Source organism: Danio rerio, chromosome 19 (genome assembly GCF_052040795.2).
Source record: "Danio rerio strain M-AB ecotype USA chromosome 19, GRCz13ab, whole genome shotgun sequence".
Lineage (NCBI taxonomy): Eukaryota > Metazoa > Chordata > Actinopteri > Cypriniformes > Danionidae > Danio > Danio rerio.
The window spans coordinates 47,590,001-47,616,949 of NC_141039.2; the positions used below are offsets into that span (position 1 = coordinate 47,590,001).

Below are 26,949 nucleotides of genomic sequence, written 5' to 3' on the forward strand. Positions count from 1 at the left end.
TATTAATATTAATAATAATAATAATAATAATAATAATAATAATACATTATATTACATTAAATAACCCTAACCCACTACAATTTAAATTAGCCTAAAATTAGGTAAAAGTCATTGGTGTTTTGCTGCCTTTAGTGTTCAGTTCAGCTGAACAGGTGCTTTGCTGTTTTGCACTATGTAAATAAATGTGACTTGATGACATCATAGCAAACATAATTTTATCATGCGAGAATTGAACATGTTGGAAAATAGAAAAGCTTGATGAAGAGTCAATTGCATTACTGTCCTTTAATTCCCCACTCAGCTGCCAACTCATTTCGGCATGGGCACGAGCAGGTGTTCATGCCACCTCTGGAGAAGCTTCAGTAAAGGCTGCTGCTGATGATGATGATGATGATAATGATGAAAAAGAGCCCTGCGCTCTAATGAAAGCCACAGCGCTGTAATGTCTAAAGCAGGTTGGAGGGTAAGTAAGGATCATGCGCCCCATAGAGTTGAGCACAGCGCCGGTAAATACTGTACTTCCCTGCCCTGGCGTTATTGTTCTGGGCTAATGTTGACTGGCTCGGTTTGTGCTGATGTGCCATTTCCCAGCTGGCGAGCCTTGTTTCCCTGCTCACTTTGATGGAGAGCCAAAAGAGACGGGCCTGGAAGAGCATGTTTTAAAAAACCGGGCCAAGATGCAGAGCGTCTCCAGTCGCCTTTATTGTTCAGATTGTGATGTTTTTTTTTGTGCTGTAATGCTCATTGACTGAGATTATGACCAGTGCTTCCCTGAAAGACAAAACTGGTTCTAAACGGCTGTTTGTATGCATATACAAAAATAATTTTATCCAGATTTCGCATGTAATTTTCAGCAACATTAAAGCAGACTAATGCAGATATTTGACTAGCATTTAATTAGTTTTATATGTTTATAAAAAGTATTTTGTAACTTTACTGCAGACACCATAATGGGATGCCTGGTCTTTGAACCTGAATAAATAAATAAATAAATAAATAAATAAATAAATAAATAAATAAATAAATAAATAAATAAATAAATAAATAAACGAATGAATGAATAAATAAATGAATAAATTTGCAATATTTTATTTAAATTTAGAGTATAAACAATATATACCCATTATTATATAAACAAAAATATGTTATTATATAAACTCCCAAAATAAATTAATTTATTATTTGTTTATTTATTTATTTTACATTTACTTTGAATTTCAATTTATTTATATAAAGATGGAATAGGCAATGCGGCTGAAATGGTATCCGCTGTAAAAAACATATTTCACAATAAACGGCGATTCATTCCACTATGGCGATGATAAATCATCAAATCAGCCAAAGGATAATGAGTAAATGAGTGAGTGGATGGGGAAAGCAAGGCAAAGCAAGTATATTTATAAAGCACATTTCACACACAACAGGAATACAAAGTGTTTTACATTCATTCATCCATTTTCCCTTGGCTTAGTCCCTTTATTCATCAGGGGTCGCCACAACGGAATGAACCGCCAACTTATCCAGCATTTGTTTTACCAACAAAATCTCACGGCAATTCGCAACATTTTAATTTAGTGGCTAATTCGAATGAATCCGTACAATTGCTCATCACCCAATGACGGTTGGGGTTAGGGGTGGGGCTGGGTGCCATGGCTTCTTTTTAAAATCGTACATTTTCGTACAACTGAACTCGTACAAATTCGTACGAATTAGCCACTGAACTGACAAAACATAAAATACTGTACTTGTTTCTTCGTGAGATCAGGCTGGTTTTACATAGCGGATGCCCTTCTAGCTGCTACCCAGTACTGGGAAACATCCAAACACACACTCATTCGCACACACTCATACACTACGACCAATTTAGTTTATTAAATTCACCTATAGCGCATGTGTTTGGACTCTAGGGGTAACCGAACATGGGGAGAACATGCAAACTCTTCTGATTTATTATTTTATTTTGTTTTATTTTATTTTATTTTATTTTATTTTCCAAATGATGTTTAACAGAGCAAGGGAATTTTCACAGTATGTCTGATAATATTTTTTTCCTTCTGGAGAAAGTCTTATTAGTTTTATTTTGGTTAGAATAAAAGCAGGCGATGCAGTGGCGCAGTAGGTAGCACGTTCACACGTTCACAAGAATGTCGCTGGGTCGTTGGTTCAAGCCTCGGCTAAGTTGGTGTTTCTGTGTGGAGTTTGCATGTTCTCCCTGCATTCGCGTGGGTTTCCTGCGGGTGCTCCAGTTTCTCCCACAGTCCAAAGACATGCAGGTACAGGTGAATTGGGTAGGCTAAATTGTCCGTGTGTGTGTGTGTGTATGTGTGTGTGTGTGTAAATGAGTGCGTGTGGATGTATCCCAGAGATGGGTTGCAGTTGTAAGGGCATCCGCTACATAAAAACTTGCTGGATAAATTGGCGGTTCATTCCATTGTGGCGACCCCGGATTAATAAAGGGACTAAGCCGACAAGAAAATGAATGAATGAATAAAAGCAGTTTTTAATTTTAGGTTAAAATTATTAGCCCATTTAATATATATATTAAAGTCATTTTTTACATTGTAATTACATATTTTATATTAGTAAAATATATATTACACAAATAAACATGATTTCTGTACTGTAGTGAATCTTTGAAGTGAATCAAAAAAGCATTGTTCAAAATTAAAACAATAACTACTGTTCAATAATTTTAGGACAACTTGAAAGATTGTGAACCACTTCAAATGCTGACTAATACATACATGATGAATTTAATAAGAAATAATAGTATATAACTATAATATTTAGTCCAAACTAGCTATAAAAAACCCTATAGGCAGTAAAGCTCATTGAATCGGATTATGACCGGTGCTTTCCTAAAAAACACAGTGACCACTCAAGCTTCCCCAAAGCACCTCTAAAAAAGTCACTTTCAAATGAAATGTCCATGTTTGCTGTAAACAAACATCATTAAAAAAAAGAGCATCATCAGTCTCTATGTGTGTCTGCTGTTCTAATTTTAATCGCTCTCTAAAGTGTGCCTATGACCAGACTCGAGGCAAAAACAGAGGAGAACTGAAGCACAAAAGTGTCATGAGAGGCAAAGGCAAACATTTCCGCATGTATTTCTGCATCTGACCTCTCAGGGTTTTGCAAAGCACAAATCTATGACTCTCATGAAAGCACAGTATGATGTAAGGTTATATGCACGTTGCACAAAACAATAACATGAGAAAAAACACACATACACACAAAGCACGCTCTCTCCGACACACACAAACGCACACACGCGCGCTGGCTGCAGGCGTTGATAGGACTTTAGGACTTCAGGGAAGCTCGGCGGAAGAATGAATGTGAAAGAGAGCATTGCTTATCGCTACACTGCAGCTCCTCTCAGAAGGAACTCAAGGAATGTTCCGGAAGCACAAGTGCAAAGTGACTTTGGAGGAATTGGAGGAACTGATGAAAGTGTCCTATTACAGCACTGCTTGGCCTTTCCTTTTCCGGGACCTTGCATTTTCAACATTAGTCCACCTTTCTTGACATGAAATAGCTAAATAAATTATGTATTTATATATGTATAGAGCTGTGAGAGAACAACATTAGGAGGAGGAGGCCTTAAGAGAATTCTTAGTTCCTTGGATTCACTACGTATAGCAGTAAAAAATAAGGTTATTGACTAAAATGTCTATAGTTTAGTGCAGGGGTGGCCAATCCTGTTCCTGGAGTTCTACCTTCCTGCAAATTTCAGTTGCAACCCTTATCAAGCCACCTGTCTGTAATTATCAAGTGGATTTCAGGTCCTAATTAATTGGTTCAGGTGGGTTTGATCAGGGTAGGAGCTAAACTGTACAGGAAGGTAGATCTCCAGGAACAGGATTGAGCACCCCTGGTTTAGTGTATACTTATTGTGTAGCATTTGAGTAAAATGTCATTTTTGTTATTCATATTTTTATCTTTTGCACAAAATAACAAAATCATACCTGTCAACCCTCTCATTTTTCCCGGGATTCTCCCGTATTTTACAGTTCTATCTCGCTATCATCCTGTAAAGGTATTTTCTCGCATTTCTCCAGTATTTTCAGTCTTTGTCTGAACAGCCGAGCCTCACTATATGCAACCCATACCGCCGGACCACCAGGGGTCGCCCCTTGCTCCTAAAGTAAGTCTGTTATGTGCTTTCGCTTTGTTTAGGAATAAAAACACTTATAAATAAATATTAAAAACAGCGCGATTTCTTTTCCTTTTGATTACAGGTGCCGTCGCCCATCCTATACAATCCTCAAATAAATCCCTTATTATAGTGGGCATATCCCTTATTTTCACATACCAATGTTGACAGGTATGAACAAAATATTTATGCCAAGTATATAGTGTAATATTCATTCATTCATTTTCTTGTCGGCTTAGTCTCTTTATTAATCCGGGGTCGCCACAGCGGAATGAACCGCCAACTTATCCAGCATATGGTTTACGCAGCGGATGCCCTTCCAGCTGCAACCCATCACTGGGAAACATTCATACACACTCATACACTACTGACAATTTATTATTTGTAGTATTATTACTATTATTAATATTATTATTATAATTATTATTATTATTATTATTATTACTATTATTATTATTATTATTTCCTTTATTTAGCCAGGAGATCACATTGAGACAGTAGTCTCTTCTTCCAGTGAGACTTGGTCATTCATTCATTTATTCATTCATTTATGCATTTATTCATTCATGAATGAATGCATGCATTCATCCATCCATCCGTCCGTCCATCCATCCATCCATCCATCCATCAATCCATCCATCTGTTTGTTCTTTTTGCCATTCATTCATAAATTTTTTCATATCCTAATTACTTTCATTGTGAAATTTGGGGGTCATTCATTCATTCATTCATTCATTCATTCATTCATTCATTCATGCATTCATTCATTCATCCACCCATCCATCAATTAATTAATTCATTCATTCGTTCATTTAATCATTCATTAATATATTTGCTCATTAATTTATTGATTTATTCATATCCTAATTACTATTATTGTGAACCTTTGGGGTCATTCGTTTATTCATTCATTCATTCATTCATTCATTCATTCATTCATTCATTTAATCATTCATTAATATATTTGCTCATTCATTTATTGATTTATTCATATCCTAATTACTTTTATTGTGAACCTTTGGGGTCATTTGTTTATTCATTCATTCATTCATTCATTCATTCATTCATTCATTCATTCATTCATTCATTCATTCATTCATTCATTCATTCATCCATCCATTCATTCATTTAATCATTCATTAATATATTTGCTCATTCATTTATTGATTTATTCATATCCTAATTACTTTTATTGTGAACCTTTGGGGTCATTCGTTTATTCATTCATTCATTCATTCATTCATTTATTCATTTTAATCCCAACTATTTTCATTGTGAAATTTGGGGATGTTTTAGACAAGACTGTATATGATTTATTTCATCATAATGCAATTCACAACTGTAAATAAACATTATTCTGTGTAAATTAGCAAGTCAAGCTCATAACAGGAAGCATCATCCGAGCTGTCAGCACATGCCCTGCATTAATGTTTATGAAAAGTCATAATTTGTGCAGATTTATTCAGTGGAAATTGTGTCTAGCATAGCATTAAGCGTTAGAATGAACACAAGCCAAAAGCATGTTAAATGGTCAGCAAACACAGCCTTTCCTAAACCCAAAGATGAATCCAAACACATCAAGAGGGACCAAGAAAAGCCTCTTAATTCCAAACAAAACACTGTCTGTGTGTCTCAGCGCTTTTAACATAAAATAAATAAAATCCCAAAAATGATTAAGGACGTAACAATCAGAATAAAGCGTTCTCATTTAAGCTATAATGTATGAACGATTCCAGGGCACAAAGAAGCTGCGCGCTTGCAATCTGCCAATAGATGCAGACGGCCAAATAGTTTCCCTGCATAATAGTTTTGTCGATGCAGGAAAATATGGAGTCCTGAGGCTTTGAGGAATGTATTATGAACTTTGTCCTCACGGACTCTCCCCAGTCCATTACAGGAAAGCCAATATGAAAGAGGATTTGTTGAGCCTAGAGAACTAACAGACCCATTTTCAGTCTGAAGCATTCTTTATTCGGCCTTAAATGCATCCATTGAAATGATTATGTGCACAGTCTGCTGTTTCCCTTAAACCAGACTGATTATTAGAAATGCACCAATCGAGCGGCCAGAAACCTGAACCATTTGTTGTTGTTGATGACTATGTTGTTTGTTTTAATCTTAATTAACCATCTGTAAAACATCTATACTGGACTTAATATGTAAGACAATTACAGAATCGGGCATCTAGTATCGATAAGACAAACTTGGTGTCTTCAGATAAGTTAGTCAGCCTACATTTTTCATTCATTCATTTTCCTTCGGCTTAGTCCCTTATTTATTAGGGGTTGCCACAGCGGAATGAACCGCCAACTATTCCAGCATATGTTTTATGCAGCGGATTCCCTTCCAGTCGGAACCCAGTTCTGGGAAACACCCATACACTCTCATATGCATTCATACACTATGGCCAGTTTGGTTAATTCAATTCCCCAATAGCGCATGTGTTTGGACAGTGGGGAAACCAAGGAAACCCAAGGAAACCAACGCCAACACAGGGAGAACATGCAAACTCCACACAGAAATGCCAACTGACCCAGCTGAGACTTAAACCAGTGAACTTCTTGCTGTGAGGCAACATCGCTAACCACTGAGCCACCATGCTGTCCTTCCCTACTGGTAGGCTCAGAAGGCTGTTATCATTCATCTACATGGTTAATCAGCTATACTAACAGAGAAAACTCCAGATCTGTTTTTAAATTACTGTGACGGTTGGGGAAGGGGAGACGTTAATAACTACAATTAATGGGAAATTTAATCAATTGTAAATAATTCTTGTTAACTTCTGGCCTCAGCCATATGTGATCAACAGCTGATTAACCATGTGGATGGATGATAACTGCCTTCTGAACTAACTAGTAGGCGCAGAAGCCCCTACTTGCCAATATCTATCAGCTGAATACCGCTGATAACACCCATTCAATCAAGTGATAGCATTCAAATCGACTAAACCCTGATCATAATCTTAACGCTAACCCAGACAAAGCAGCTCACTGTTGATAATTTGCAAAAAAATAATAAAAATAAAAATAAATAAATAAAAAATTAAATACACAAATGAATAAATAGATAAATAAATAAATTGATAAATAAATTGATAAAAAAAATAAATAAATAAATAACTCTTAAATACAGAATTGAGTATCTATAAGACAAACTTAGTGTTTTCAGAAAAGTTTTTTGTCAGTCTACATTTTTGCAAAATATAAAATACATTGTTCCGAGTATGTTTTGTTGCATGTTTCAAATGACAAATCAACTAGAAGGCATCAGATTACTCTTAGAAAAGTGATTTCATATGCATATAAAACATTCATAGCTCCTCGTCTCAAGTATGATACCATACAAGGTGAGCTGCTGAGCGAACTGACCGCTTTGGAAAACTGTCAACACAGGCGCATTCTGAAAACGTAATCCCATATATATATTTCTGAAGACCGCAAATTATGTAGCCAGAGGTATATATGGCTACATTTTATTTTTTTCAAACGAACGCTACAGGGCTGTGTGACGCCTTTTTCTTTTTGTGCTTACCAGCTGATCACTTGCCTCCGTGTGGACAGTTTTCCCGCTCTAACCAGTTTGTTTACTTTGCTTGTCATGTATGTTGGCTTACTTGAGACGAAGAGAGGAGACGACCAGTTTGGCCATTTGTCCACAAAAAACCCTGTATAAGGTGACTGAAACCTAAACTTTCTGGCCAGGGTGAAGATTTCAGAAAGTCAGGACCAACTCAGGTCGAGTGGCCACTAAAAATTGTGTTTTTTTACTTCATGACATCAGCATGTATCCTTTCTGATTGGCTAACATGGTTTAATTTCAATGATTTATCGCCGCCTATTGATTTGGCAAGTCCTTAAAGGTGCGTCTAAACCAGCTTTTTGCATTTTCATGTTGATGGAGATTGAAAACACAAAACATAACAAACAAAGGAAGGAAGAAAACTTTATTAATATCCCTGTGCATGTGTGGACATGATCTAAAAAGAAAAAAAAATAGCAATCAGGATCAGCCATGAAAACTCAAAATCGGTGCAAATTGTCCCACATTTGTAAACTTTTGCATTTGGTGCCCTTGAAATCACTTTCTTTCTTTCTTTTTATCAGTCAGGATACTTTAACGATACAATATCTGATGATCTAGGATAACTGTGCATAAATTTGGTCTTTAATTCTGCCTCAGCAATCTGAGTTCACCGTGAAGACCACTACCTCCATCAGTTTATTGACAGTCCACAAACTGAATACAGATGAAGGGCTTAAGTGTCCCTCATTATGGCTTCATGGAGTCTGTGCTCTTTAGGAAGGGACTTAAAGTTCAAGTACTGCAATCTCCTTCTCAGCAGCTCCAGTGGCTTCTGTTCATCCTGTCATGTCAGATGAGGTGATGGAAAACTTTTTGCAGGAATAAATGTCCCTACTGTCAATTTTGATCAATGAAATGCATCCTAAATGCATCTTAAAAGCAAGCTTAATTTAAATAACATCACTGAACAGTATAGCGTAGTGAAAATCTACAATATATATAAATAGCCCACGTCTTATGTTTGTATGTTACAGTAAAATTCAAAGACCTAAATAGACATTTCAAAAGCATTCATTGTACATGTATTCTCCAGCATTAGCTCCAGAAGTGGTAAACACTGTCACCTCACAGCAAGAAGGTCGCTGGTTCGAGTCCCAGTTGGAATTTCAGTGGAGTTTGCATGTTCTCCCCGTGTTGGTGTGGGTTTCCTACGTGTGCTCCGGTTTCCCGCACAGCCCAAACACATGTGATATAAGGGGAATGGAATAAACTAAATTGGCAGTAATGTATGTGTGAGAATGTAAGAGTGTATGGCTGTTTCCCAGTGATGGGTTGCAGCCGTTAGGGTATGCACTGTGTAAAACACAACCTGAATAAGTTGGTGCTTCATTCCACTATGGTGACGCCTGATGAATAAAAGGACTGAGCCAAAGGAAAATTACAGAATAAATGTCTAAGCAAAACCCACCAGATACAAGGCATCAAACAGCATCATGGGTAATGTAGTTTTTCAACAATGTTGAATTAATGTGAACAGATGAGTTTAATGAAGTTAAAAGTGCTGCATGTTTGTTTTCATCTCTTTTAAAACCGTTGATATGCAATTGTTCATGGTATGATAATCGTGCACGTTCAAATCGTGGTAAACCGTCATACCGGTATATTGTTACAACCCTACTGCACATCCATGATGTGAATCTCCCATTCCACCACATGCCAAAGGTGCTTTATTAGATTGAGATCTGGTGACTGTGGAGGCCATTTGAGTACAGTGAACTCATTGTCATGTTCAAGAAACCAGTCTGAGTTGATTTGCACTTTATGGTGTTGACACAATGCTCAATTGGCACTAATGAGCCCAAAGTGTGGCAAGAAATTATCCCCCACACCATTACACCACCACCAGCAGCCTTAACCGTTGATACAAGGCAGGATGGATCTATGCTTTTTCATGTTGTTAATGCCAAATTTTGATCCTACCATCCGAATGTGTCAGCAGAAATCAAGACTCATCAAACCAGGCAACGTTTCTCCAATATTCTATTATCCAATTTTGGTGGCCTCAGTTTCCTGTTCTCAGCTGACAGGAGCGGCACCCGGTGTGGTCTTATGCTCCTGTAGCCCATCTGCATCAAGGTTGGATGAATTGTGTCATCAGAGATGCATTTCTGCAGACTTCAGTTGTAACGAGTAGTCTGTCCGTTATTCTCTGTCCGTTATCATCAACAAGGTATTTGTGCCCACAGTTAGACAGGTGTACCTAATAAAGTGGCCAGTGAGTGTATTTGTTCAAAGAGATTTTATTAATTAATTAATTCATTCATTCATTCATTCATTCATTCATTTTCCTTTAGCTCAGTCCCTTTATTAGTCTGGGGTCGCCACAGCGGAATGAACCGCCAACTTATCCAGCACGTCTTTACGCAGCGGATGCCTTTCCAGCCGGAACCCATCTCTGCGAAACAAAGAGATTTTAGACTTTTTAAAAAAAGAGATCATTGTGTAGCTGTCAGTGTAGTTTATTGCATCCTGCTGGATTTGTTGATCTCTCCGCGTTCACCAACTGCTGCAATTTAGTTGCAATAGTTATTTTTACAGACATTGATATGCTCAATGCAAACTTATGGCAATTTGTAACTACTTAATTAAGTGGCAAATTCATATTAAATTGTGCAATCTCATTCAATGCTTATCCCCCATTGAGGAGTAGGGTTAGATGTGGGGTTTGGTGGCAAATCTCCTTTTAACAATCATACATTTTTATACAAATTACATCATATATATTTGAACGAATTAGCCTTTTTTTTAAAATATGTAAAATAATTTTATTTCAAAGTGAGATCGGGCTGGATATGCAAGTCAATATTGTAAATCTAAGTTAAAGTGTTGCTGATGTTAAAGGATTATGCTATAAAAATCCCTTTTATAAGCAATTCAAACACATTTGTGTGGCGATACAACCAGTTTCTAAAGGTAAAAATGTATTAATTGTATTTTTTATAACCACACTTGGTAAAAGAAACACTTTAGAAACACTTTGATTGACATTCTCCGGTTGTATGTGTCATCAGAGGGGGAAGCTCCGCCCATTAGTGACGTTTTTGAATATGCCACTATGCTGACACATAGGCACCTGTAGCTCCGCCCTCTTTTGGGAAAAAAAAATCACAATCTTATTTGAATAGTCACCAAAATGCCATCAAAACCTAAAAGGTGCAATTTTACAGAGTTATAAAACATCATGTTGTATTTTGAGCTGAGATCAGAGACTTATTTTACATCTTGTAAAACAGGACATAATAGGACCCCTTTAAACCTGTCAATGAGGCCTTAAAATATATGGAAAGAGTCTTAAAAAGCTATTTAATGTATTACATTCACCTCCACGATTTCCGTTTTCCTGCAAAAACACACATAGAAACATGTTACTAGGTTGTTTCTAGTTGTTTGCCCTGCTCGAAGGGGTTTTTTTTTTCATCTCCTCTTTTATTGATCTAGTCTCCATATGTAATGACATCCATGCTGCATGGCTTTAATGTCAGACTCTACATGGCTTCTGCACTTCGTTGCTTCTAATTTGCCTCTTTGAGTCAGACATCCTTGCTCTTTCAAAGCTCTCGATACATTAATTAAAGGGCTTCTGCGAGCGTGTATTTCAGCCCTGGCAATGAAATGATAAATAATCACTTACAGTCAGACTACCATGTGGACTCGTCACCCAAATATGCCCCGTTTTGAGTCAGACCCTCATGTTTATTTAATGAGCTGTTGAGAAGCTAGAAAACAGTGTGACAGTCATTATCGTGTTGAGTTTACCAGCGTGCAGTTTATCCGGAGAGGTTTGTTGTGAGGTTCTTGGACCTGTCAGCACACATTGTGGGTTTCATTTTTTTAGATAGGAGATATGGGCATTCATTTTAGTTTCAAGCTTTCTTTTCTTTTTTTTTCTTTTTTTTTTTGAATTTGGCAAGAAATGTTAAGCTACAGTTCTGCTGGAAAACATGTTTTAGATAGACTTTAAAAAATGCACACGACTTCTTCATGCTGTCCTGATACAAATTGTTTAAGCCAGGGGTGGCCAATCCTGTTCCTGGAGATCTACCTTCCTGCAGATTTCAGTTGCAACCTTATCAAACACACCTGTCTGTAATTATCAAGTGGATTTCAGGTCATAATTAATTGGTTCAGGTGGGTTTGATCAGGGTAGGAGCTAAACTGTACAGGAAGGTAGATCCCCAGGAACAGGATTGAGCACCCCTGGTTTAAGCTAAAGCTGCAGTGTGTAAGTTTGACACCCAGTGGTTGATATAGGTATTGCATTCCTCGATCAAAACACATACAAGCGCAGGTTGCCAGATTGAGGACTAACAGGAGCGTGCCTGACTATAAAGCCTAAATGTTTTAAATAAAAGCAATGGCATGTGATAGAAGGAATATTCTCCATATTAAAAGTTTTCGTTTTAACCAATGGCTCAAATTGATATTTTAGAAACTGTTTTAAATTCTTGCAGCTGAAGAACAGCAAACTTTGACAATGATGACCTCAGGTACATCTCATATGCTTTATTTAGTGTTAAATGCTAATAATGTGACTTTGAATGCCATTTCACATGACATTTACTGCCATAGTACTGAAAGCAGCTGCTGATAGCTGAGCTCAGATCTTGGAAACCAAATAAACCATTTGAAATTGAACTTCAGAACTGTGAAATAATGCAAAACAACACATAATAGTGATTCAGCATCTACATTTAATAATGATAAAGAGGTTTAATGTGTATTAATTAGATTATAAACCTTACCATTTGTTGGAGTGCAGTGAGTGCACTACTCTGTGCTTCTGAATGCCTGTATTTACATTTCTGTCATGTTTCGTCAGCCAAATGTCTTATCTACGAAAATCTGGTCACATATCATGTTGTTGGGACACGGGGTTACAATGTAACCTGCTCGCCTAATGTTTACACTCGTAATATTTATATTATTTGCTAATTAGTTACCTCATGTGGAACTCTGAATCTGCGTCTCATTTCGGAGTTTGCCACTGTCTGCTAGAGGTTGCATTTTGGTCATGGGCGCATGCTTCAAAAGCCTTCTTGAAAGAAAAAAAGAAAGAAAGAAAGAAAGAAAGAAAGAAAGAAAGAAAGAAAGAAAGAAAGAAAGAAAGAAAGAAAGAAAGAAAGAAAGATGCACACTGTTTTCCACCAAGGCAACCCGGGTGGTAAAATATAATTGCCTAAACTGGCAATTAACCAAAACAAAGACACGTTCTGGCATGTTACATGCATTTTCAAAGCAGAATATCTGACTTCAGCATTGTTTTTCTGATAAACAAGAATGTTCCAGCATGTTTCTTAAATATCTGCAAACATTATGATGTTTTTATGCTTTAGCCCTTAAAGACCGAGACAGCCGCCCGCGGCTAAAATAAGTATTGCTCTTAAATGTTTAATAACTTTTGATCCGCTGATCCGATTCATACAATTCAAAGATTGACATAAAGAAGAGAATCTCAGCTTTCCAGCGCTTCATCACATTACATTCACAGACTTTCAGAGGCTCCGGAATCAGTGTGGTTACGTCATCAAATTTTGACAATGCTGATTTGACAAAGGAACGCTGGTCACTAGTCTCTCCGGACAAACCAGACATGATACATGGATGCATTGTCCCTCCTCCATGCCCAGATTGGTTCAAACTCGCTCTATCTCAACCAATAAGCATAGGTTTCGCTTTGTGAACCAACAATCACTATTTGAACAACACGGAATGAGAGATAGGCTGCACATATACGCGCGGCTAAATAAAACGCAAAAAAAAAGTTTTGCATGACATAATTCTCATACTAAGTACTTTTGCATGCACAACAGCACAAAAACATGACAAAACAGTGACACAGCAAAGACGAAGTGCTGCTCTTGCTGTTTTAAAAGGACGCAAATGAAGGTTGGGCTGTTTGTCTGCATTGCACGCGAACCATATCCATATCCACAGACAACCATATCCATGCTGGCACATAAAACCTAAGGATGGTCCATATTGAATCTAGTTTCGTTATGTAACTATTTATAGTATGGTAAATATTTATATCTATTTTATTTACTGAGGATTTGCACCATGTTTATTTGGACTTTGACGCATTATTTATTATTTTCTTATTTTATATTTGTTCATTATAAGTGGTGTTGTTTATGGTAACTAAAAATATATTATTTGGAAAAAGTCAAATTTGCTTCAGTGTTCTGTTATTTTTTAACATTTTTTTCTGTTTAGTTCATTCCCAGAACTTTTGGGCAAATACATTGTCAGTAAATAAATGCATTTTTTTCCCCCCCATTGAAAAATGCCTTGGAATAACATTGAAATAAATTGCTATAACTTGCTCAGGGAATGGTGGATGTAGATAAAATTTATTGTGGAAGTATAAAACATCATAATATGTATTTCTAAAGAAAGAAAAACAAACTTCATAAGGTTTTGTTTGTAATTACTAGAAAATGCCACTTTTTTTTAAAAATCGTTTCTGGAAAATTCTGGAATATTTTCTGTCTGTTCATATGTTTTTGGACCAAAAAAAGTTTTAGACTGGACCTTTAAATGATACAGACTGAAACTTCAGGTTCTCCTGTTTAAAATAATATATGACACTTGAGTCTGACTGCTAAAATAAAATTAAAACTGTTTTAAAAAAATAATAATAATATAGGCCCATTAGGTGCCAACAAAATACCTCTAGGTCTTTAAGGGTTAAAGCAGTACTGAAGGTAAAAGGGGGTCCAACCTGGTACTAGTAAGGTGTACCTAATAAATTGGCCGGTGAGTGTATACTTATATAAAGAAAATATAAGAAATTAAATATCTTTGAAATCAGCACATCAGTTTTTTTAAATACTTTTTAAGGGCCTTCATTTGTTTAATCTTGATTTATCATTTTTAAATACTTTTTTAAGACCCTGCAGACACCCTGTTGTGTGTGTGTGTGTGTGTGTACAAGTTTATGTGGTTTACAGACACACAAAGTTGTATAATGACATTGGTATGACTATATTACACTTGTATACATGGTTTACAGGAGTGTCACTGTAAACCATGTACAGAAATGTGTGCGCATGTGTTTGTGTGTGTGCTTGTTTTTATATCCCAGTGGGGACTTTAACCTGAATGCACACAAACTCATCGGGACTTATGTTACTGTGGGGACCAAAATAGGGGTCCCCTTAGGTAAACATGCTTATTAATCACACAGAATGTATTTTAAACATGTAAAAATGCTGATTTTTTTCCTGTGAGGGTCTGGTTTAGGGGTAGTGGGATTGAATATCTGCTTTGTACAGTAGAAACATCAGGAAGAGTCCCCACTGTGACATAGGAACAAGTCTCTCTGTGTGTTTTTGTGTGTCTGTGTGTGTTTGTGTCAGCAAGTGAGCTCCACCACTGAGAACTGCTGTACGTATGAAAGCAATCGCCCTGCTGGAATACATCTGGACTGCAGGGAGCGAAGTCAATGTGGAAGAGGAAGGGTGGAAAACAGGCAAACACACAGGCCGATGGCAGAGGCCTGAGAGCAGGGGGCAACATCTCGCAGCGCATTGTGCCGCATCTCCAGCTGAAGCGCTTGACATTTAAACTAGGGTCTGGAAATCCCCAAGGAAAGGCTCAACATATCTTCAGATTTGTGTGAGGGGGCTCGAATGAAAACATCAGCATGATTCAACATTAAGTGTGCAGCTTCCGCAGGGGCTGACATTTGCGTTTAAAGACTTAAGTAATCCCTGATACTCGCTGAGATATTGCTCGTGCCTACAATCACGAACATGCAGAGATGATGTGAAAGGTGCCACGATTGATAGCAAAGGAATAGCCTGATTTTCAGCAAATCAAACAGTTTAAAAACATTATAGTCTGAGGTGTCTTTTTTTAATATTCAGAGTACATCAACGGATTAATCCAATAATCTGGTAAAATAATAAAAAACAATTAAATATAAGACAAATATTAGAGTAAATATATTCATTCATTCACTTTCTTGTCGACTTAGTCCCTTTATTAATCAGGGGTCGATACAGCGCAATGAACCGCCAACTTATCCAGCACATTTTTACGCAGCGGATGCCCTTCCAGCCGCAACCCATCTCTGGGAAACATCCACACACACTCATTCACACACACTCATACAATACGGACAATTTAGCCTACCCAATTCACCTGTACCGCATGTCTTTGGACATGCGTAAAAACTTGCTGGATAAGTTGGTTCATTCCGCTGTGGTGACCCCGGATTAATAAAGGGACTAAGCCGACAAGAAAATGAATGAATTAATAAATTTCAACATCTGATATTAAGATTAAGTGAATGTTTATATAAATCCATTTAAGTGGTACCGTATCAATTACTACTTCATAAGCTGATTATAATTACTCCATGAGAAGCAACGGCAAGCATCCGCACACCCCTGTAAACCACATTCACAATAGATAATAACAGCCTGTGGAGCCGCAGCAATGCTGTGAAGCAACCAAACACGCAGACTTGAGGAAAAGTCGCAAATTAATGTAAATAATGGCTCAAATTACACCTTTCACTTCACACATGTAATTTCCAGAACACTCTCATTTTCCCTGGCGCAAGAAACGATGTGGTGACGACGAAACGCGTAGGAGGACAGACAGATCTGAGAAAACTTTAATGAGACCACAGACGTGACTTCCTCTCGCTGGCACAAATCAAATTATTGCAGAAATCGATGCGCACTCTTAGCTGCTAGCTCATGGATGTAGGACGGCGACTCTTTTGACGGGTTTTAAGAGGTGAGGCTCTGGATCCTGTCACTACTCTCTCAAAACTGCAGCGCACTGAGAAAAGCCAATTAGCCAAGGAGCCTCTAAGAAAATGAAAAAGGAGAGCTTTTCATTCCTAATTATTGGTCGTATCAGGAAAGTCATTTAAGAAATGCCAAATGTCGCCACGGGTCAGATAGGAGGAAAAAAAGAGTGCTTTTCTGAGTTCTGGACTTGTAGAGAAAGTATAAAAAAGGATTACAATAAATACACTTACAGTGCATGTGTTTATGCAACTATTAGCAATGATTATGCCAGCCAAACCTTCTGAAAAATGTCAAATGGTCTTTTAGTAATTAGAGGGATTCACATTTTCCCTTACTACACCAGCAGTGAAACCTTTAATCCCCAATACACTGGTGTGATTTTTCTTTTGTTATGAGATGGTCATAGTGAAAAGCTTCGTTTTTTGATTTCTATTTACTCTACGAACAGCAGCTACGCTGATTATTTTCTCAGTTCTCTATTTTCACCTGGGGATATTCATCCCGATATTCAATGCGAGATTGTGCAGGGCCATTGATGTGATCCAAGACCTGTGAAGAAATGATGCTGACTAGTGAGGACTTTTAGGGTGCTTTCACTCCTGCTTTATTTAGTTCGATTGAATCACACTAGAGTTCGTTTTCCCTCTTGGTAAGGTTCGTTTGGGCAGGTGAGAATGCAGCAATCGTACTCGAGTGCGCACCAAAAGCGGACCAAATAAGTGTACCGAGACCTGCTTGAAGAGGTGGTCTCGGTACACTTTCAAACGAACCCTGGAGCGGTTTGTTTGTGGTGAGATTATGATCCGTACTAAAACAGGTCCAACCACAAAAAGCACTGCGCTAATCCAGCTGGCCGATGCACTGTGCATTATTGGATATGGAGGAAAAATGTTTGTTGACAGTGTTTTACCAACAGAGAGAGAGAGAGAGGGAAAAATATTACCTGATGGATCGTTGGTAATATTTCCACAAGATGACCATGTTGCAGTTTAGCTAAATTAATTCAACCATTGTTTTAATACAGCTGGAGCCGCGCTTCATTCTCAAAATATATAGTTTGTCTAAAGTAGGGATACAATCAGGGCCGGCGCGTCCATAGAGGCGACCTAGGCGGCCGCCTAGGGCGGCAGTATAGAGAGGGCGGCATCTGCGACACCTCCCTTACCACCCGCGTCCTCTATTATGTCCGCGACACCTCCCTCACCACTCGCGTCCTCAGTTATATCTGTGCATAGGGCGGCAGAATTGAGGTCCGCAACACCCGCGCATACTCAGTTATATCCGCGCATAGTGCGCTGGAAAAGAGGTCCGCGACACCTCACTTCATTTTCATAACCGGTCACTTTCGTTTTCACATTGAGGTTGAGGGCGGCATGATCGTCCTCTGCCTAGAGCGGCAGTTCAGCTTGCTCCGGCCCTGGATACAATCAGTCAGCACAGTCGTCCCTCCAGAGTAAAAACGACATTTTGTGTCTGCCGGTCTGTTTACTTGCGGGAGTTCACTGGCATTTTCCCGCACGTGAATTCTGACCAATCAATAAGCAGTTTAGGAACTATATTTAACAACATCTGGCCAATGAGAGATGTGGATTTTGTCAGATTTGTTTCAACTGGTTCGGACCAAAGCCAGCAGTATGGTGTGAAAACGACCCAAAGACGGCAGAAAATGCAACAATGTATCATTTATTGTCCTTGGTCCAGATCAAATGAAGCGAACTACAGATGTGAAAGCACCCTTAGAATTCTCATAATCCTGGACCGGGCCGTATCTTGAGCAGATCCTATGGCAGTCATGGAGGAGTGGAGAGCATGAGAAAGACGTCAGTGATTCTTAAAAGACCACAGTGACGGATCTCCGCATTGATCCCGCGGGCCATCTTGAACAACTGCCGGTGACCTACTTACACCTCCAGTTTCTCCACGATGGACATTAAGCATTCCTTAGCCTTCGGCGCCCAGACTGCAGCTCTGTGCAAGAAGTTTGACCAGAGGAGAAATGGTCATGACCAAACTGAGTCTGGTTTCAAGGTTTTTTCTTTCTTTCACTTTCGTCAATTGGTGAAGTTTGTCTGTCTTGCTTGATTCTAGGACTGCACACTGATGGATTTGCTCTGCAGTGTTTGGGCTTCACCAGTGAAAATTAAACCACACTGAACTGAACTAAACTGAACTTCAACTGTGAAAACTGGACTGACACTGTTTCAGTTTACTTGAACTTCGACTAGAACTGCTTTGACACAATCTACATTGTAAAATCACTATAGAAATAAACATGAGCTGTATTGTGGTACTAGGTTTATTTTATTCTCATAAGCAGCCTGAATGTTGATGTTTCTCCCACTGACAAGTGTATAAATTGTGTGCATTTAGTACTATTTGTTCTGTCTTTTACAAATGTTGCTTGTCAGATGGTACGATCTGATCCTAAAGATATCTATATATTGTGGAAAGCAAGGACAGACTGTGTGATTTCAATGGTTGATAGTTCTGGAACTGAACATCACACATCTTTAAGCCTTTGTGCTAAAGATAGTGGTGTTAGGCTTAAAATAAGGCCATCACAGGGTTTTTTAGTCCACTGAGATGAGCTGTTTTTCTATGTAAAAATTGTTTATGGTCATGTTTGAATCTTGAATCAAATCTTGCATCTTTAACAGGGTTTCAATGAGATGGGGTTTTGAAAAGGCAACAATCAAATTAAAAGCCAATCCAGAGCAGTGTTGACTTTTATAACTATATAATACAATCTTGAGTCGATTATATTAATTAGTTACTTATTTTAAGGGATGTGTTGTGTCATGCAAGGGTGTACATTTGCTTTTAATAACGGTGGGGACCTAGTTTAACACCCCAGCCCCATTCCCCATCCCCAACTAAAAGGCAGTTTAATAAAGAATTCCGTTTACTGAGGGTTTATGTGCATCATCACTTAGTGCAGTGTTTCTCAACCACGTTTCAGGAGGACCACCAGCTCTGCACATTTTCACCACTGCCGCCACTGGCTTGCTTGGTTTTGAGACTTGTGGAGCTGCGCATCCATGGATTTGCTCCTCAGTGTTCGGACTTTCAGCAGTGAAAATGAATCCGCACTGAACTGAACTAGGGTGACGCTGTGGCGCAGTAGGTAGTGCTGTCACCTCACAGCAAGAAGGTTGCTGGTTCGAGCCTCGGCTGGGTAAGTTGGATTGAGTTCTCAGTTGAGTTATTTTTTGAGTTTTACTGTGCTCAAATTGCTTCATTTACTCAAATGAATTAAGTTCACAGTACTCATTAGGATTAGTTTTTGAACTTAAATGGTTTGTTGCAACCGGTTTCCTTAAATGGTTTGAGTTACCTTCACTTTTTGGGCTTTACATTGTATTAAAGTGTTAATAATAATAATAATAATAATAATAATAATAATAATAATAATAATAATAATAATAATAATAATAATAATAACAATAATAATAATAACAATAATAACAATAATAATAAATATTATTATTAATAATAATAATTAAAATATTAAAATTAATAATAATAATAATAATAAAACAACAACAACAGCAACAATAATAATAATGAAAATAATGAAAATATTAATAATAATACTAATAATTTAAATAATAATAACAATAATAACAATAGTAATACAAATAATAATATTAATAATAATAATAATAATAATAATAATTACTATTATTATTATTATAAAAACAACAACAATAATAATAATAATAATAATAATAATAATAATAATAATGATAATAATAATAATAATAATAAAAACAACAACAACAATAATAATAATAATAACAATAATAATAAAATATTATTATTAATAATAATAATCAAAATAATAATAATAATAATAATAAAAACAACAACAACAGCAACAATAATAATGATAATAATGAAAATATTAATAATAATACTAATAATTTAAATAATAATAACAATAATAACAATAATAATACTAATATAATAATAATAATAATAATTAAAATAATAATAATAATAATAATAATAATAATAATAATAATAATAATAATAATAATAATAATAATAATAATAATAAATTACTATTATTATTATTATAAAAACAACAACAATAATAATAATAATAATAATAATAATAATAATAATAATAAAACAATATGAAAAAGCTAATCTGGATTAAAATAATTATAATACTTGCAAATGGCCCCATAATGCTAAGATTCATACATGTTCCTCTAAGCCCATGATCTAATTTTACAGCTGAATTCAAATCTGCTTGTGTTCCTGCCAGAGAGAGATTTGCTTAGCATGTGAAACATGCATGCACAATTGATGCATCAGTTATGCAATGACATTTGAGTGGCAACCTTGATGAGCCCGTATAGGTTTGGAAATGCATTCTAAAAAATGGATATACACAGCATAAATGAATACACCCCATGTTGGAACTGTATATTTTGAATAATTTTTCAGGGAATGTAGGTAATATGTTTTGCTGCATTTAAACAAAACACATTTATTAAACAGATATATTGGTCCCACTTTACATTGTCGCTTATACCTGTGAACTAGATGTGCAGGTAGTATGTAACTACAGTGTATGTACACACTGGTACATAGCATTTACTTGTGTAGTACTGGTGTAACTACTCACATGTAACATCACTGAATAGTATGTGTAAGCTTAAAAGTTTAACAGGACATGTGACAACTCTAAAAAAAGTACACATCTGTAACAAGAATTACATAAGTGCATTGTGTAACAATAAAATGTACTTGCAGGTGTTTTGCCACTTCCACACCTGTTTGCATACCCAACACAATCTCACGGCAACTCGTAACTTTTTCATTTAGTGGCTAATTCGTATGAATTCGTACGATCTAGTTCGTACAATTTAGTACGATTTGCTTATCCCCCAATGACGGTTGGGGTTAGGGGTGGGGTCAGGTGCCACGCCTCCTTTTTAAAATCGTACCATTTCGTACGACTGAACTCGTACGAATTCGTACGAATTAGCCACTAAACTGGCAAAACGTAAAATACTTATGTTTTCTCGTGAGATCAGGCTGGCATACCAGAATAAGAATAGTAGAACTAACCCTGCATTAGAAGGTTTTACCTTGTGATATCGGTGTAATTACAGGGTAAATCCTCAAGAGGGGACTGGCAGCAAACTCAGATTGCACTGCATGGAATGCTTTTTAATAGCCTCCCCTAACCCCGCCCCTCACAATGATGTCACTCACTCCATTGAGTGCGTTGTGTCTGACATTTCATCGCTGAGAAAAGCAATCTCAACTTGCATCATAAAGGCTGCATCCAGATACTATTGAAATCCTCAGGAACTGCCCACTCAATATGAAGTGTAACCTGGTCACAAATTACAGTGTACTATATAAAACCCAAACCTTTGTGCAACTGTTTACCAACAGCAAACTCCTGCCAAAAATTATAAGTGTATATATACAAATGCCTTATGTTTAGATGTTGTTCTAAGGTAACTTGTAGAATCACAACAGTAATTTAAGGTTTATTAAGTTATTATCATCAGTCAATATTAATCAGTTGTTATTATTAATAATAAAGGGGTAGTTTACCAAAGATTGTGTTATTAATGTCCTGTTAATTAACTTATACATACTATTCAGTGTGTTGTTATATGTGCTACATCAATAATGGTGGGGACCTAATTTAACACCCCAGCCCCATTCCCTATCTCCAACTAAAAGGCAGTTTAATAAAGAATTACGTTTACTGAGGGTTTATGTGCATCATCACTTAGCGCAGTGTTTCTCAACCACGTTTGTCGAGGACCACCAGCTCTGCACATTTTCACCACTGCCGCCACTGGCTTGCTTGGTTTTGTGAGTTATGGAGCTGCGCATCCATGGATTTGCCCCTTAGTGTTCAGACTTTCAGCAGTGAAAATTATACCGCACTGAACTAAACTAGGGTGACGCGGTGGCGCAGTAGGTAGTGCTGTCACCTCACAGCAAGAAGGTTGCTGGTTCGAGCCTCGGCTGGGTCAGTTGGATTGAGTTCTTTTTATTTTTTGAGTTTTACTGTGCTAAGGTAAAATGTAGAATCACAACAGTAATTTAGGGTTTATTAAGTTATTATCATCAGTCAATATTAATCAGTTGTTATTATTAATAAAGGAGTAGTTCACCAAATGTCCTGTTAATTAACTTATACATACTATTCAGTGTGTTGTTACATGTGTGTAGTTACCAGTATAAGACATGCTATGTCACACACTGTAGTTAAATACAAGTTCACAGCTATAAGCGACACTAAATATAAAGTGGGACCTAAATATTTATTAAAATAACATTGTAGTCACTGAACATGTTTAGAAAATGAAAGATAATACATTTAAACCCAAGCAAACCATTGCAAAAAATAAAAAATAAATAAAAAATACAAACTAGACAAATTTTAACTAAATTTTTTTGTTTCTCTTGATTTTTCTAATTTTTTATTAATTATTTACCCCTAAAACATAAATTGAAGCTGCTAATTTTTACACCATTACTATATACTGTACAAGTTATTTAAGATTAGCTCGAGAGTCGGCTTCAGTACTGACTAAACTAATGTATATGCACAAATTTAATATTGACTTAATATTTGATTAAGATTGTGAGGGGTGAACTCATATTTGCTGATATTAATATATATATATATATATATATATATATATATATATATATATATATATATATATATATATATATATATTGCAGCATCATACCGACTATATCAGTTCAGTTATGCATTCGGTGATCTAGCGAATGTTTTACGAGTGACAGATTTTTTTCTCAAGGGCTCTAAAAAGCGTGAAATGGACTTTTTTCCCGTCTGCTGCCTTTGACGTCACAACTCATGCACTGGAAAGATAGTTGCTAAGGGCTCGGGACTGGTCACGTTCTTGTGGTAATATTGAATTCAATTAAGCATGGCAAAAATGCATTAAAGAAAGACACATCTAACCGGTCACCACAAGTGTTTGTTTACCCATCGCTGGAATGCTGGAATAAATAAAACCAGTCAATGTGCCACGTACAACTTTCTGCCATCTTGACAATGGCCTGGAAAGGGGTGTCTAGCTGATGTGTTTAGAAGATGACAGATATTATGTTTCCCGACACCTGTTGCTGACATAATAATAATCACAACACAACCTGCTCATCCTTTCTCCATTAGATATTGGTTGGCGTTCATAGATGAGACACGTGGATTTTGGTTTGCAAAAATATAATGGTGCCGAGTAATTGATGCACTTCATTCATTTTCTTTCAGCTTAGTCCTATTATTCATCAGGGGTCACCACAGCGGAATGAACCACCAACTTATCTAGCATATATTTTATACCAGATGCCCTTCCAACGGCAACCCAGTACAGGGAACATCCATGCATGCTCTATCACACTAATACACTACGCCCAATTTACTTCAATTCACCTATAGCGCATGTGTTTGGACTGTGGGGGAAACCAGAGCACCCAGAGGAAACCCACGCCAGCACTGGGAGAATATGCAAACTCCACACAAAAATGCCAACTAGCACAGCCGAGATTCAAACCAGTGACCGTCTTGCTGTGAGGGCACAGTGCTAAAAACTGAGCCACTGTGTTGCCTAATACCAATTAATATTGCTTTTTATAAAACCTCAGTTGCTGCAATACAACACAGTAATAATAATATATTATTATTCATTTTAATCTCCCATAGCCAGACTAGACTAGTCATATAGAAATGTGATACTGTATATGCAAATAAATGCAAATTATATAAATGCTATGCAAGTTAATATTTGGATTTCACATATATAAATGATGTCATATATGCAAAATATAGCAAAATGGTCATACATTTTGTTTAACCATTATAATTACAAATATGTAATGATATCTTCAAATACTATAAATTAGGTATAATTATGTTCATTTACAGCCATATATAAACACATAATTAAATCCGTTTTCATTATATATACATTGAAGTCAGAATTTTTTGCCCCCCCTGATGATTTTTTCCCCAATTTCTGTTTAACGGAGAGAAGATTTTTTCAACACATTTTCTAAACATAATAGTTTTAATAACTCATTTCTAATAACTGATTTATTTTATCTTTGCCATGATGACAGTCAATTATATTTGACTAGATATTTTTCAAGACACTTCTATACAGCTTAAAGTGAGATTTAAAGGGTTGACTAGGTTGATTAGGTTAACTAGGCAGGTTAGGGTATTTGGGTAAGTTATTGTATAACAATGGTTTGTTCTGAAGATTATCAGAAAAAATATATAGCTTAAAGGGGCTAATAATTTTGTCCTTAAAATAGTGTTTAAAAAATTTAAAACTGCTTTTATTCTAGCTGAAATAAAACAAATAAGATTTTCTCCAGAAGAAAAAATATTATCAGACATACTGTGAAAATTTCCTTGCTCTGTTAAAAATCATTGAATATTAAGTACAAAAACACATGCATGTGCACTATATACACACACACACACACATATATATATATATATATATATATATATATATATATATATATATATATATATATATATAATTTTTTTTTTTAATATTTATTTTTTAAATACTTTTTCCATTTCTCAGTGAATGTAGGTAATATTTTGGGTGCATTTGAACAAAACAGATTATTAATTGTGAAAAAGATATATTTGTTTAAACAATATGTTTAGCAACTGAACACATTTAGAAATAGAAAATCAATCCATTTTAAATCAGGCTAAATATCGCACCAAAAAAATCAACTATATTTTAGACATTTTTTTTGTTTCTCCAGATTTTTTGTATTTTTTATTTTCTTTTTTATTTATTATTTTTCCCTAACCAATAAATTAAGTGTACTTATTGATGGACCTTTATCATCTGGTTTTTTAGACTAATCAATACTAATCTAATATATACGTACAAATTCAATATTGTATAGCATCCTATTAAAAATATGAATTTACAATAGGACGACACGGTTGGGCCAGTTGACATTACTGTGTGGAGTTTGCATGTTCTCACCGTGTTGGCGTGGGTTTCTTCCGGGTGCTCCGGTTTCCCCCACAGTCCAACCACATGCGCGATAGGGGAGTTGGATTAACTAAATTGGTCGTAGTGTGTGAGTGTTTCCCTGTACTGGGTTGCAGCTGGAAGAGCATCCACTGTGTAAAACATATGCTGGATAAGGTGGCAGTTCATTCTGCAGCGCCGACCCCTGATAAATAAGGGACTAAGCCGAAGGAAAATTAATGAATAAATGAATACTCAAAACGTAATACTCTGACTAGGAACATATTTTGATTGAGTAATTAAAAAGAAAGTGAAAATGCTGTCTTTACTCACTTCCCCTCTATTAGAACAAATTTCTTTTTTGAAAAAAAAAAATGAATTAATAAATTTAAAATATTGATTTTTGTAGGGTGTATTTTTATATATACTTTTCCAATGGTTTAAAAATATATGTACACAGCCTTTTTTACACAAATGACCTGTTATATATGTGCAACCCAAATATGAACATAAATGTAACTTACATATATTGCCATTTTTATACATGGGGAAGCCTAAAAACAACTGAAATGGTAGCTTATTCTTTCCTCTGTAGAGTAAAAGGGCTTCCAAAACATTTCCAGCTATTAGATTTGCAGCCCTCTGCAGGTACAATCCACAAACAGCTGGAACAAAGTCATCCACACATTCACACGGCCCGAGGCATCAAGCCAAGCTCTCCAAAACAATACAGACTATAAAAAGTCCCCATACGGCCAAAGTAATATTTTAAAAGGCCACAGGAGATGACATTAACCTCCCGCCTCCTTTACCACAGTGCCATAAACCAACGTCAAACCATGTGACACGGACTCGATTAAGTATTCAGGATGAAAATGAACTGTTGAACATGCACAGTGATGATGCATCTTAATTATGAAGGCGATAACCGTGCCTAATATCAACATTCCCAGCACGCACAATCAACCAGATAAAGTGAAGGGCCGTAACTCAAAAATTTCGCTTTAAATCTTGCTGGACTGGAGGAAAAAGCTCTCAAGGTGACTTTGAGACAGGTAAAACTGATGAAGTTGCATTTTGCATATCTCAAACTGCGTGGACACGCTCCCAAAATAGAGCGCGCTAATTTAAAATGTTTGCCATTTTAATTAGATTGTGCTCTGAGATTGTGTTATCTGATGAACTTAAGGGGGGCCGTCGTGATTCAGAGACATTTGAGCCGGAACAGAGTAGAAAATCATTACATAACACACTGGTTTAAATAGGTTATTCTGGTGGTCCAATTTCACGACAATCGGTGGAGGAGCTAAAAACTAAAAAGCTTTATTCAATTAGAAGTTATAAGATATACTTCTAAGAATTACAGCTAGCTTGGGGCATTTACCTTAACTTGATATTTCAAGTCAATTTCATGCAATGTAAGTGGAAA

General features: G+C 36.4%; 1 protein-coding gene across 5 annotated transcripts in view; it reads right to left on the bottom strand.

The window, feature by feature from the left end:
* The window catches only part of csmd3b (CUB and Sushi multiple domains 3b), a 1,026,877-nt gene that overhangs the window by 982,440 nt on the left and 17,488 nt on the right, over window positions 1–26,949 (bottom strand). The gene's annotated exons all lie outside the window — the stretch shown is intronic.